The sequence below is a fragment of the Mustela nivalis genome (assembly GCF_964662115.1).
Source record: "Mustela nivalis genome assembly, chromosome: 8".
NCBI classification, from domain to species: Eukaryota; Metazoa; Chordata; class Mammalia; order Carnivora; family Mustelidae; genus Mustela; species Mustela nivalis.
In genome coordinates this window covers 30,080,385-30,092,780 of record NC_139027.1, presented here as the reverse complement: position 1 = coordinate 30,092,780, position 12,396 = coordinate 30,080,385, and the positions used below count along the sequence as shown (strand labels likewise).

The 12,396-nt window shown below is 43.4% G+C and overlaps 1 long non-coding RNA gene across 1 annotated transcript in view; it reads right to left on the bottom strand.

The window, feature by feature from the left end:
• Positions 1-6,107: 6,107 nt before the first annotated feature.
• Positions 6,108-12,396, bottom strand: part of LOC309870790 — a 52,260-nt gene continuing 45,971 nt past the window's right edge. The window contains exons 2-4 of the long non-coding RNA XR_014314814.1: positions 7,281-7,495; positions 6,899-7,131; positions 6,108-6,234 (exon numbers count right to left, since the gene is read on the bottom strand). This is a non-coding gene — a long non-coding RNA (uncharacterized lncRNA). The remainder of the gene's footprint in view (positions 6,235-6,898; positions 7,132-7,280; positions 7,496-12,396) is intronic.

Below are 12,396 nucleotides of genomic sequence, written 5' to 3'. Positions count from 1 at the left end.
AGTAAGCACCATTTACAATGAACTCAGTTCCATTCCATCCCATAAATATACGTCAAATATCTACCATGCCCAAGGAATTATGTTAATGACAATGAGAAAAAAGGTACCCTTTATCCTTATAACATAACTCATAATGAAGACATTGCATATTAAAATTGAAGTAAATATATTGTTAAAAATGATGTAGCAGGGTTTTATTCCCTATCTTCATTTATTTATTTGAGAGAGAGAGAGAGAGTGAGTGGGGTGGGGGGAGTGTGGAAGAGGCAGAGGAAGAAAGAGAGAGAATTTTAAATAGACTCCCAGCTGAGTACAGACTCCAACATGGGGCTCGATCTCATGACCCTGAGATCATGACCTGAGCCAAAACTAGAAGTTGGACACTTAATTGACTGAGTACCCCCTTAATTGACCCAAGTACCCCCTTTCCCACATCTTTATTTTTTTATTTTTATTATTTTATTTATTTTTATTTTTATTATTAAAAAAAGATTTTCACTTATTTATTTGACAGACAGAGATCACAAGTAGGCAGAGAGAGAGAGAGGAGGAAGCAGGCTCCCCGCTGAGCAGAGACACCCCCCCACCATGCGGGGCTCGATTCCAGGATCCTAGGATCATGACCTGAGCCGAAGGCAGAGGCTTTAACCTGCTGAGCGACCAGGTGTGCCCCCCTGCCCCACATCTTTAGATGAAGAAACTGAACTGATGTTCAGAGAAATAGTTTATTCAAGAATACACAGCAAGTAGTAGGATTGGGGCTTTCCAAAGAGGTCAACAAGTTTCTTAATTTCAAAGACAGAATTCAGTTTGTTCCTTAATATTAGCCACTTAAAAATATCAGAATATAGATTCCAAAGCTGAATGCTTCTTTTCTATTTTGATAACCTGTAAGAAGCAGTAGGAGAGGTCTCTTTGGGAGAAGATCCTTATATTTTTGCAGCTTGATAATCTATCTCTACTAATATGTAATAGTAGGCAGGATTTAAATGCCTAAAGATGACTATCCTGTCACCTGTGTACACAGTTCAGTGTTTGGACAGGATGAGCTATGAGTAATTTAAATCAATAACTGTAAAACAAGCCCACCACCACTCCACCCATCCCAGAAGAGAGGATCATGAAATTCACAAAAGACACCTGAAACAGCCCATAAAAAACAGTCATAGTTAATGCCTGGGTCAACACAATTCACCTTTGGTTTAATTTATAAAAACTATGAGAAAGAAAGCCATAGGGGTCTTGACACGCCCATCCTAACTATGAACGCATTTCCTCCAGACAATCAGGAAACACTTTTCTAAGGAATTCAGTTCCTTGAGCTTGACCTTGCGTAGTGACTTTAGAGTGAAGTAGAAAATGACTGCCAGATTGAAAGAGAAATCCTTTGATTTTTTGGCCAGACTCTGATCAGCAGAGAAATAAGATAATAATGCCTGTTGAGTGAGTACCCCTGAGGAGCCTTCCCTCATCTCTAGCTGTGGGAAAGGGGGAGTAGCCACGTGGAGCGGCTGGGCTGCTGGAGACTTTGCAAGGCCGGTCTCTAGGAAATGAGGTCACTGCCTCCGAAAATGTCTTAGCTAAAAGGGACCTGCATCACCACCTGTGGACTCCTTTGCTTCATAAATATGTTCTCCAGCTTAAAAAGCACCGGCCCGGCATTATCACATTGAGCTGGAGGGTCACGTAGGCAGAGGTATTTCCATTTTAGATGAGAAAATGAACTCAGAGAAGGTTCAATGACTCATCCAAGGTCATACACAGCTAGTCTGTCAACAAGAAGGTGCCTGAACTAGGGCTGTATTCTCTGAGTCTGGTAACGGGCCATTGCTAACCTTACAAACTAGAGCCTGAAGCTCATCAGGATAAGGTAACTTCCCACTATCACCTGGGGAATGAGCACCAGGGCTTCCAATTATTGCGCAAAGCTGAGGTGAGCAGTCCTCGTCCATTCCATGGACAAAGATCTCCCAGGACAACATCTTACTTCCTTCCTTCCTGTCCTAGGAAATGTCTATGAGATTTGCCCGCCTGTCTTTTCTACTCCTACCACCTGTTTTCCCACTTGAAGTCTGATGAAGAAAATGCCTCAGAACCTTGACATACACACACTCCCTTCCTCCCCTTATTCTGAGAATCAGGAAACCCTTTCAGTTCAGGGAGTTTTGTTTGGTTTTCAAATTTAAAAAACCATGTGGAAAAATAGGTCAAGTTAATGAGGCACCAAAGCTTTCAGTTACTAGAAAATTTTAAAATAATGGTAATCATTTTCCTAGGATAACCATCCCAAGGGCTTAGCATAGGGCCTGACCTTCTAGGTGCTCAGTCAATGGTAGATATCTTCTTCCTTATTCTAATTACTCTTAGCCATTCAGCAATTAGAATCATAAACAGTCTTCAGACTCCTTGCAAAGTGCTCTATTATAGTTGCTTCCCTAGGTTGTGACGCTTGAACTAGGCAGGGGCAAGAGAAAGGTTGTGAACTTAGAGGAAGGGTCTATGAGGCTACAAATGAGGCAACAACAGTTTACCAGCTACTCAGGGCCTCTAGGAAGGGTTCAGCTCAAGTGAGAGGTATATATTGCTTGGCTCCTCAACAGGACTGGAAAAGCTGAAGGGTTTATTTAGCTAGAAAGGAAAGGATTGATGAGACTGGGGCAGAAACTACCCCTTGTGCTGTCTGCTCTGCCAGGTGCAAACCTTTTCCCCTTTGGGTGAAGAGTAAAAGGAGGACATAGTAAGAAAGGAAGATCTGGGCAGTCTGGAGGGGATTAGAGGTTGGAGGAAAGGAAAAGTTGCCTTCCATAGCTCTGGTCTGTTTCTAGAGTCTACCTCATCGTATACTGGCCAAGAAGTCGTCCCACTTCCCCCAACCATGCCCTCCTCCCTGCTCCAATGCACATTGCCCCCACACCCTCCAATTTATCCCCATCTCTGTCCCAGATGGCTGCAAAGCCCTGTGATTCCACATTTCCCTCGGCTTCTCCCCTCCAAGCCTTTTCCAGTCCTCCCCTCCCCAGGGATGCCCCACCCTCCCCCAGGCTGGCCATGTGGAGTCTGTCTTTTTCCTCCCATCTCTTTACACTTGTGTATTTGGTCTTTGACGCAGGGGCTGACCCCACATGTTATATTACTGTGTGCAGAGAACATTCTGCGGGCGAATGACTTACAGCACATGCTTTGTCTTCTGTTCTTTCTATTAGGGGCGTGATTTAGAAGATGAATGTTTATAACATGACCTAAGGAATTTCATCCTCCTCTGGAAAACTGTGTAGGAGAGAATCCTAATGGATAAAGAGTAATGTCTTCTGGGCTCCTGCCAAACGTTTGGACTTGTGAAAAGCCTCTGCATTCACCTTTTACTGTTTATTGTAAACTCGCTACTTCACCATAGTTGCTGGCTCTTTCTGAAGGGAGTGGTCACAAGTAAGTGAGCATCTCACTGGTTCTCACAGAGAAACAAATGGTAACGGCTGAGATGGTGTATTAATTCTGTACTAAGTGCCTTCTTGACCAGGCACCTTAAAAGGCCGTGCAGCTCTCCACTCCTGCATCTCACTGGTGGTGGAGGTGCGACTGGGATAGGAGTAGCGGGGCAAATCTGAAAGACTAATCACATGGAAGTGTTGGGGATATGGAAGAACAGCTCTGGGAAAGAGGAAAGCAACTCAGCAGTGTTTCCCTCCTGCAGGCCCTTGGGAGGAGGGCTGGCATGATGGAAAGGCACAGGGCTTGCTGCTAATCCTGGTTCAGTCACTTGGGAAAGTGAGGTACCCACTCTGAATACCTCATTTGCAAATGAGGGTAATAATAAGCACTCCTCAGGGCTATTGCAAGGACTAGATAAAATAAAGTATCTGTAAAGAGAATAATAATAATAATAATAATAATAATAATAATACTTCCTGTTGTGTTTTCCTTTGACAGATTTCTTGCCTCACTATGACTCTGGGGAAGGAAGACAGTGGATGCTGCCTCAGGAAGGAGAAGAGCGTTATGTGGGAGAATCCATGTCAGAGAGGAAGGGGAATTGAAACTCCCAAAAGGAGTCTAAGAAATAAAATAACTTTAAGGGAGTCCTAGTGAAGATAGGTTTCCCTGAAAAGACTGAGGAAATGCTAAGTCTCTTTGAAGAATTCCTATATCAAACATGACATCTCTCAAGTGATGGATTAGAAAAGGTAAAGTGTTAGCATAACGATCTGGAATGAGGCATAGATTTTCTCCAGAAATGAGGCTAACATGTGTGAACTCCCAGATTTCCCAGAGCTGAGAGAAGATTGTACATGCCCTAAGTGAAGCTATTCCATGGGGAAAAAGCCCATACAATGGCTATGGAGTAGACTCAGTCTAGGTGTGGGGGAGAGAGAAGGTCATGCCTCCATAGTGCCGGGAAGCTATGTAGTAGACACTTAGCTACTTGTTCAAAAACAAGTGAACATAGTACATGATAGAGCCGACAGTTAGGTGCCACCAACACCCAAAACCAGACCATTTGAGGGACCCAGAACTAGAGGCAGTAATCAACAGACCAAGAGTTTCACCAACCATGGACTTTAGTCACAGATATCACACAAGTGCCCAGGGAACAGCCCTGGCTAACCACACTGGGTCAGAGACCCAGCTGGTACACCATCTTCCTCATCACCTTGAGGACACTGGGCATCCCTCTTCAGTCAAATGACATTTTGGTTGAGGGAGGTGGGAAACCTCGGTGGTAAAACGTTTTTCCAAAGATGGGCATGCACCTTGAAGAATCTCTTTAAATTTTAAGATACTGTTTTGAATCCAAAGACTCCTGAAAATGGAAAAATTTCTATCCCCTGTTGGTCCCTTCCACCAATGGGCCCAGCAGGATGGGGACTTATGGGGATTTGTTGCAGTGATTAGATACAGAGAAATAAACAGGCCTAATAAATTTGTATACTATATATTTAAACCCTTGTCTGAATTTAATAGCATCACAGATAGGAGACACTCAGTGCAGTTAAGTTCCCTTAAATACATCTGAAAAGATACATTTCTTAACTAAAGTTACTTTCAAAGAAGCTCATCATTTCTGGTGTGCTAAGTGCACCTAATACCCATTAGGAAGAAAGCTTGTACATTTTTGTTGGTCAAGAGATGATTTAACTTATTATAACACTGAAAGAAAAAAAATGGAAATACTTCCTAATGTATTTTATTTTATTTTATTATTTTTTGAGGATGTAGTGAGGGACAAAGGAAGAGCATCTTAAGTGGGCTCTGTAGTGGGTGTGGACGCAAGGCTTGAGATGATGAGCTGAGCCAAAATCAAGAGTCAAATGCTTGACCAACTGAGCCACCCAGAAGCCCATTTGTTAGTTTAGTTTTTATATTGAACATAGTTCAGATGTTTTTCTGTTGCTCCCTAAGTTTGAAGGGGGTGAAAACATTATAGTAATGTTCCCTTTTCCAGCGCAGTGAGATTTCCACCTCAGCTCTCTCCTTTCTAACACTCCAGATTTGGGACCATTCACCTCAGCCAAATGCCTATAATTTTTGCTACTGTCTCTTTCCACCTTTATCCAGACTCCTTCCTATTATTTTGTTATCCATCTTCACTTCATTATTCCAAATGTCTTCTGTGAAAGTATCTCTCTATTGCAGATAAGGAAACAATGAATCAATAGAGTTAAGATATTCCTAAATACTTATAGTATATCCAATGATGAGAAGTTTGGTATGAGCCCCCAAATCTTGTGAAAATGTGATTCTTAAAGGAGGCCTGACAGTCACAAACTATAATCTGGGAGGTGAAGGTAGATGTCATTGAGCTCTACCTGTCATGGAGCTCTAGGAATCGGGCTGAGATATGGTGGAGACCGAAAATGTGTTTACCCAACCTACACTTTCTCCTTCAGAAATTTCCCCAAAGAAGATCACCAATTAAGGCCAGTCAGTGACCCATTTTTAGATCACAGACTTTCATCTCTGAGAAAGAAAACCACAAACAGTGTCTTTTTCAAGACACAGAATAGCTACATCCCCCTTCCCATCACCAAAATAGAAGATGAGGATTGAAGTGAACTTCCACAAAGGTGAAGGAACTTCCCCATAGCCTGAAGTAAATCACAAACCTGCAACACTGCTTAGAAGGTGACCTTCAAATTCTCAGGTTCGTGCCAGATCTGAGCTCCATCTCCAGCTATGTCCGAAGGCTTGACAGGATTGTGGTGGTGATGGTGCGGTTACTCTCCCTTCACACCAGGGCTGTTGAGAGTTTTAATCATATTAGTGCCAAATTTATCAATTAAAAAATCTAATATGAGGGGTACCTGGGTGGCTCAGTGGGTTAGGCCTCTGCCTCAGGTCATGATTTCAGGATCCTGGGATCAAGCCCCACATTGGGTTCTCTGCTCAGCAGGGGGCCTGCTTCCCCCTCTCTGCCCACTGCTCTGCCTACTTGCGATCTCTCTCTGTAAGAGAAATAAATAAAATCTTTAAAAAAAAATTGAATATGGGATCATCTTCAATCCATTTCACCCAGAAATCCATTTCATAAGAGGAAACATGGAAGTGATTGTATTCCCTACCACTCTGAAGTGAGCAGAGAACGGCTTAATGGTGTTTAAATATCCCCCCCCCCAAAGGAAATATTACAGGGAAGTTCCATACATACAATAGTTAAGGGCCAGCAACTGGAAGGGCTGACAGGAGCCCCACCCTCTGTTCTCGCTGTTTCTGTCCTTCCCATACATCCCTGAGACATCCCTTCTGAACCCCATGTGTTCCACAGAGCGTAGTTTGGAAATCACTGCATATATAAAAAATGTAAGCAAGAAAACCGCACATGAAGAATTATTACTGAGGGTTCCCATAAGTGTCATGCTTTTACTTTGGGGAATTGTGATTCATTAACCAAATAAGAACTTACTGCCATTTTTCCAAGGGTACTTCATCCAGAAATACCATGTACACAGAATAGATGTATTGCCTTGCTATGGTGGTCATTTTAAATTTTAGTAAATACTGCCCCTTTGATTTGGTTCTGCTTAAATATGCAAATTAGGCACATTTTTGTTGACCCAGACACTATGGTAGACTCAATAGGAATCATTAAATTGTTCAGACACAGATGTGTCTCAGACAACTCCTGATACAGACAGTCTGAAAAAAACAAAAATCAATAAGAAGTGTAATAACAATGAAAAAATTAATGATTCAAGATAAATGAAGAGCTATCGTAGGACATGTGATTAAAAGCCAAAGTTATTGCCCAGGAAATAACCACTATACACACTCAGTGCTAAAATTACCTTGGATCAGAGTGGCATCTTGAATACAGTATCCAGGAAAACAAAAAGGTCAGCTTCCACTCTAGTTGGCTCTGGTCATGTGTTATCTCGAATGTTGACTTAGTTCTGGGTATCACGCTTTGCTTTCAGAGGAGCATGGTCCAAGGGTAATGAATGGGCTCCAAGGTGAATTCCTCTTCTGTGAAGAAGTGTTGATAGAATTGCAGCTGTTTCGCCTGGAGAAAGTAGGGCATCAGTGTGATCTTTTACATCACTAGGGATTTTGGTCGGGGGGGGGGGGGGTAGATACACACACACACACACACACACACACACACACACACAATCTCTCTACAACCATTCTTCCCCTCCATCCTTGCCAGTCTCCTCTCCCACAGGGCTAGCTAGCACCAGGGGGGGCAATTTACACAGATTACAATGTCAAGGGAGCCCCTCAGAGCCATGCCATGTGATGCCCCAGTCACCATCACAGAAAGGGTTGCCATTTTTTAAACTGTGGTTCCAAAAACATAGCTGGAAATGAAAAGACAGAAGAGAATGGGAGTGAAACTCTGGTTCAGAATGAAGACATTCTAACAGTGGGAGAAGACAGAATGGCAGCTCTGGATGGGAGCATTTGGAAAGGGGTCTTGCAAAGGGGAGCCCTGGCTTCTAAGATTGATAGTAATGACAGCAGTCAGTTCACTGGACTTTAATGACATGACTGGTCTTGTGGCATTTGACTTTTTTTTTTTTTTTCACAAATGTTCTCCTTCTCATTCATCACGACAATACTCCCAGGCAGGAATACAATGATCTTTATTTTATAATGAAAGAAATGAAGCTAAGACAAATAGCTTTACTTTTCTAAGGCTAGACAGAGAACTAGTAACAGAATTGGCATTTGAGCTCAGGTCTCTGACTCCAGAATGTACACTCTTAGCCTTTATCCACACTGACTCTCAACAATGAGTTAACAAAACCCCTTCTTCCTTCATGCGTTCGTCTGCTCGATTGTAGCTATACTTGATCTATGTGAATAAAACTGGATCTGGACATTGCACATCGAAGAATAAAATAATTTCTGTAGAACAAAGGTAGGTGAGATGGATCTGCCTTGCTCTCACGAGTCACCAGTATCTGCATCTTGGACTCTGGGGCAAGCCACACACCTGGGCCCCAGATGGGGAAAGCCATCTTGCACACAGCCTAGGTAGGCTTCCAGACCCGATCCCATCACAGCAGGCCCCTCCTGCGCTCACGCTGCATATTTTGATCATTTCCCAAATGCCCTCTCCAAAAATAACACCTCAAGGAGGCAAGGTGTAGCCTCAGAGGATATTTCAGAGCCTCTGATGAGAACTGAAGGGAGTGGCACCCATCAGAGCCCCCTCAATGGCCACTGTCATTTGGGAAATGCTGAGATGAAAGGGAGAGCCGGAGCCCTTCGCTCCGTGTGCACCGACAGCTGTCACTCTTCCATCACCAGAGCTGCATCCGCCAGGAAGCCCAGGGGAGGCCTCACTGAGGCCTGTTAGCACTACAACAGATGCTCCTTCCACACACACATCTAAGATGGCCCCTTCCACGGGGTGGAAAAGGATAATCTAAACCTTCCTGCTCTTGCCAAGATAACCATGTGTGGGTCTTTGTTCTGCTAGTCTCTGGAACACACAGATAGATTTCCAAGCAGTGGGAACCTCCTGTTCTGTTCAGTCTTTGGACAAACTCTTGTTCTGCCCATTTCACCCCAGTTTCCTGAAACTCTGGCTGTAGGGCTCCAGTGGCTGGAGCCCATGAGAGGTTCCTTTGTAAGGAGAGTGCTCACAGCCAAAGCCATCAAGGCAGGCAGCGAGGGACATCAGGTTCTAAGCCAATGACAGCTGTGACAGGTATTGGCTTGGCTTTCCTGGGCTGAGAGGTCACCCCCTGAAGGTCTGCTTGCCTCATCTGGCTCCTTTCCAGGAAGGAAGGTGGTAGAACCACTGCCCATGGGCTGCAGTGGGCACTGCCTAGCTGGGGGAAGGATGGCAGAGGACCAAACTGTTGCTGATCTAAATGTTTAGGGTTTCTTTTATCCCTTAAGCTGATGGAGAGAAGCTGTGGAGCAAGAAAGCTAATCCTTCCTTGCAAATAATCCAAACACAGAAGCCAGAATTCTATGTTCAAACCTTTCCTCCATTTTCCTTCTTTGTGAATTTAGGGTATTTGCCAAAGAGAATAAAAAAATGGAATGAGATGGATTTAGAAAAGAGAAAGAAGCCAGTTAGAGAGTTGTGTGGAGAGGCAATGTGATAAAATAAAATGAAAAATAGCCTTGGAGTGAGAAAACTCAGATTTGGCTCTCATCTCTGAGCCCGGGTGGCCCTAAGCAACTTGCCTTTCAGCTCCTGGATCTGGGTCTCTAAGGTCTCTTTCAGCTGTAAGACTGAGACCTAAGAGTTCTTGGTTATATAAAGAGAATTCTTCCAAGACCATAATTATTCCCATAATCAAGAACTATTTACTAAGTAATTCATGTTTGATTTTCTGGAGATGAGAGCAAGACATGGTCCTTACAGGCTAGATAACTGTGACAAAACCAACAACTAAGCATGTGAGAGTCTAAAAATTCAACTAGTTCATAGTAAAGAGTTAATAACATTAATACCGTATTTTCCCCAACCCCTGGCTTATCCACAGTTTTGCTTTGTGTAGGTCCAGCTACCTATGGTCAACCATGTGGTCTGGAAGCAGATGGGTCCTCCTTTTGAGGTAGCCATAGGTCAGTGGTAGCCTAAAGCCACATCACAAAGTCTACCTCATGCACCTCATTTCATCGCATCACACGGGCACTTTCTTGTCTCACATCCTCACAAGAAGTATAAGAGTGAATACAGTAGAGTAAGATGTTTGGGAAAGAGAGATCACATTTGCATGGCTTTTATTACAGTATAGTATAAAAATCGTTCTATTTTATTATTGTTTTTAATCTCTTACTATGTATAATTTATAAATTAAACTTTATCACATGCATGTATAGGAAAACATATCTTTATCTATGCATGTAGAGGAAAACAGAATATAAAAGATTTGGTACTATCTGTGGTTTCGGGCATTCACTGGGGACCTGGAAACATCTGCCCACAGATAAGGGGAGACTACTGTATTAAGAATTTGATAAGCCATGGTATCCCTTGGTGGGAGGTTTATATTTTCTGAGACTGCCCATGTATGAGGCAATACTTCCTAACTCTAGGCATACGTCCTAGCTGTTCTCATTAACCAAGGTGATATTTGGACCCCCTCTTTTGCCTTATTTCTTGACTATCTCTCAAATAGTTCAGAATTTAGATGGGGAGAAAGAGGTATACATTGATTTCTTAAATAAATCCCATCAGTTCTCTTTAGGGGTGTTTCAGTTAAGCGTCTGCCTTCAGTTCAGGTCATGATCTCAGGATCCTGGGATAGACCCCTGCATTGGGCTCCCTGCTCAGTGGAGAACCTGCTTCTCCTTTTCCCTCTGCCTCTCCCCCCATTCATGCACACATGCTCTCTCTGTCTCTCTCTTTTACTCTATCTCAAATAAATAAACAAATCTTTAAAAAAAATCCCATCAGTTCTATTTGAAAATGGCATTTCCCCCTAGTTGGGTCTGCACAAAGCAAAAGAAACAAGAAAACACTACCAATTCTCTTCCTACCCATACTATCCCAATGTTCTACTACAACCCTCATTATAATGCATTAGCTTTTTAGTGAAATAGTAATTACCAAACCATTTGTAATCCATATGCTTCTACCCAGGACTGGCAACCAGAACTTGAGGATTAATGGGAAGAGCTACAAAGAAGCCTTTGGACATTTACCCCGAGAGCCTCCATGAGTAACACCAAGACGAGTAGTCATGGCAAGCTTCCGCGCATGATTCCCACTGCCGTGTCCGGGTATGACACCTTCTTTCCAAACTAGAGGCCAAGAGAAAAGGCTTTTTGGGTCTTCCAGAGTATGTATGACATGAAAAGCTCATTCTAGTAAAGAGAACCAAAGCCTTGTCATCTGACACTAATGAGGTGCCCTTCCCTTGGCTTACAGGGATGTGGAGGAGGACGAGCAGATAACCTTCAGCCTAAATAAGTTATACCATCACCTCTCTGGAATCTCTCTGAAGCATGCCGGGTTACAATGAGGAATTCCACAGGGCATGTGTCCCTCTTGGACTCCTTCCAAAGGAGTAAGTTATCAGAAGGACCTCATTCTAACATGGGCCCCAGGGACAGTGTTAATTGGCCAAGCTTCAGGGTAGCTGGGAAAATTCTGGTGCTAGTCAGTTAATCACCTCATGTCTGTTCATACAGTCGAGCCTCAGACACTTCGAGAAACACCGGCCCAGCCTGCCACTCCCCTATCCCTCACTCCTTTGTTGCCCAGCGACCTTCTAGCTTGTCCATGGGGCACCTCTAAGTGTCTGACAAAATAACCCTTTTGCTCAAAATGCTTAATCCAGAGGATTTTCTCATGATCTGTTGCTTTCTGTTACCTGTCCTTCTGCTTTCTACCATTCTCTGTGCCCACTGAAGTCGCGTGAAGGGCACGAGGATCCTGCCGATGGACTCGGCCCTCCCACAAGGGTCAAGACACCCAAGGCAATGTCACCACAGTGAAAAGAAGAGCTCAGATGGCCAAGCTCAGGTGGTAAAAGGCCTTCAGAATCTGCCTTGAGGCTCACGCTGGCTTTAGACTGGAGACCATCTTGGCCCCATCCACCAGGGTAAGCGATTTAATGACAGCTTGAACAGCCCTGAATTTAAACAGAAAGATGAGCACAAGACAGGAATTTGGACTCCAGAAGAACTGCCTAAGCATGGATTATTTTTCTATGGTCTTTGATGAGAACAAACGAAGCTGAGGATTTCCCTTTTGTTCCTCTGGCATTGTTTACTTTCTTTTTATTATGCTGAAGAGCACTTAGAGCTCTGGCAGGGTTTCTGTCCTAAAATCTTATCATCAGAAGTTTATTTTTCCGCTGTTTCAAATCATATCTGATGGAGTGAGTTCTTTGCCTGGGCTCATCGCTTTACCTCAGAAGAAATACAGTTCACCCTTTTAAATGACAATACTGGTAGTCTACAGCTTTACGTTTTCTACACTTAAACTGC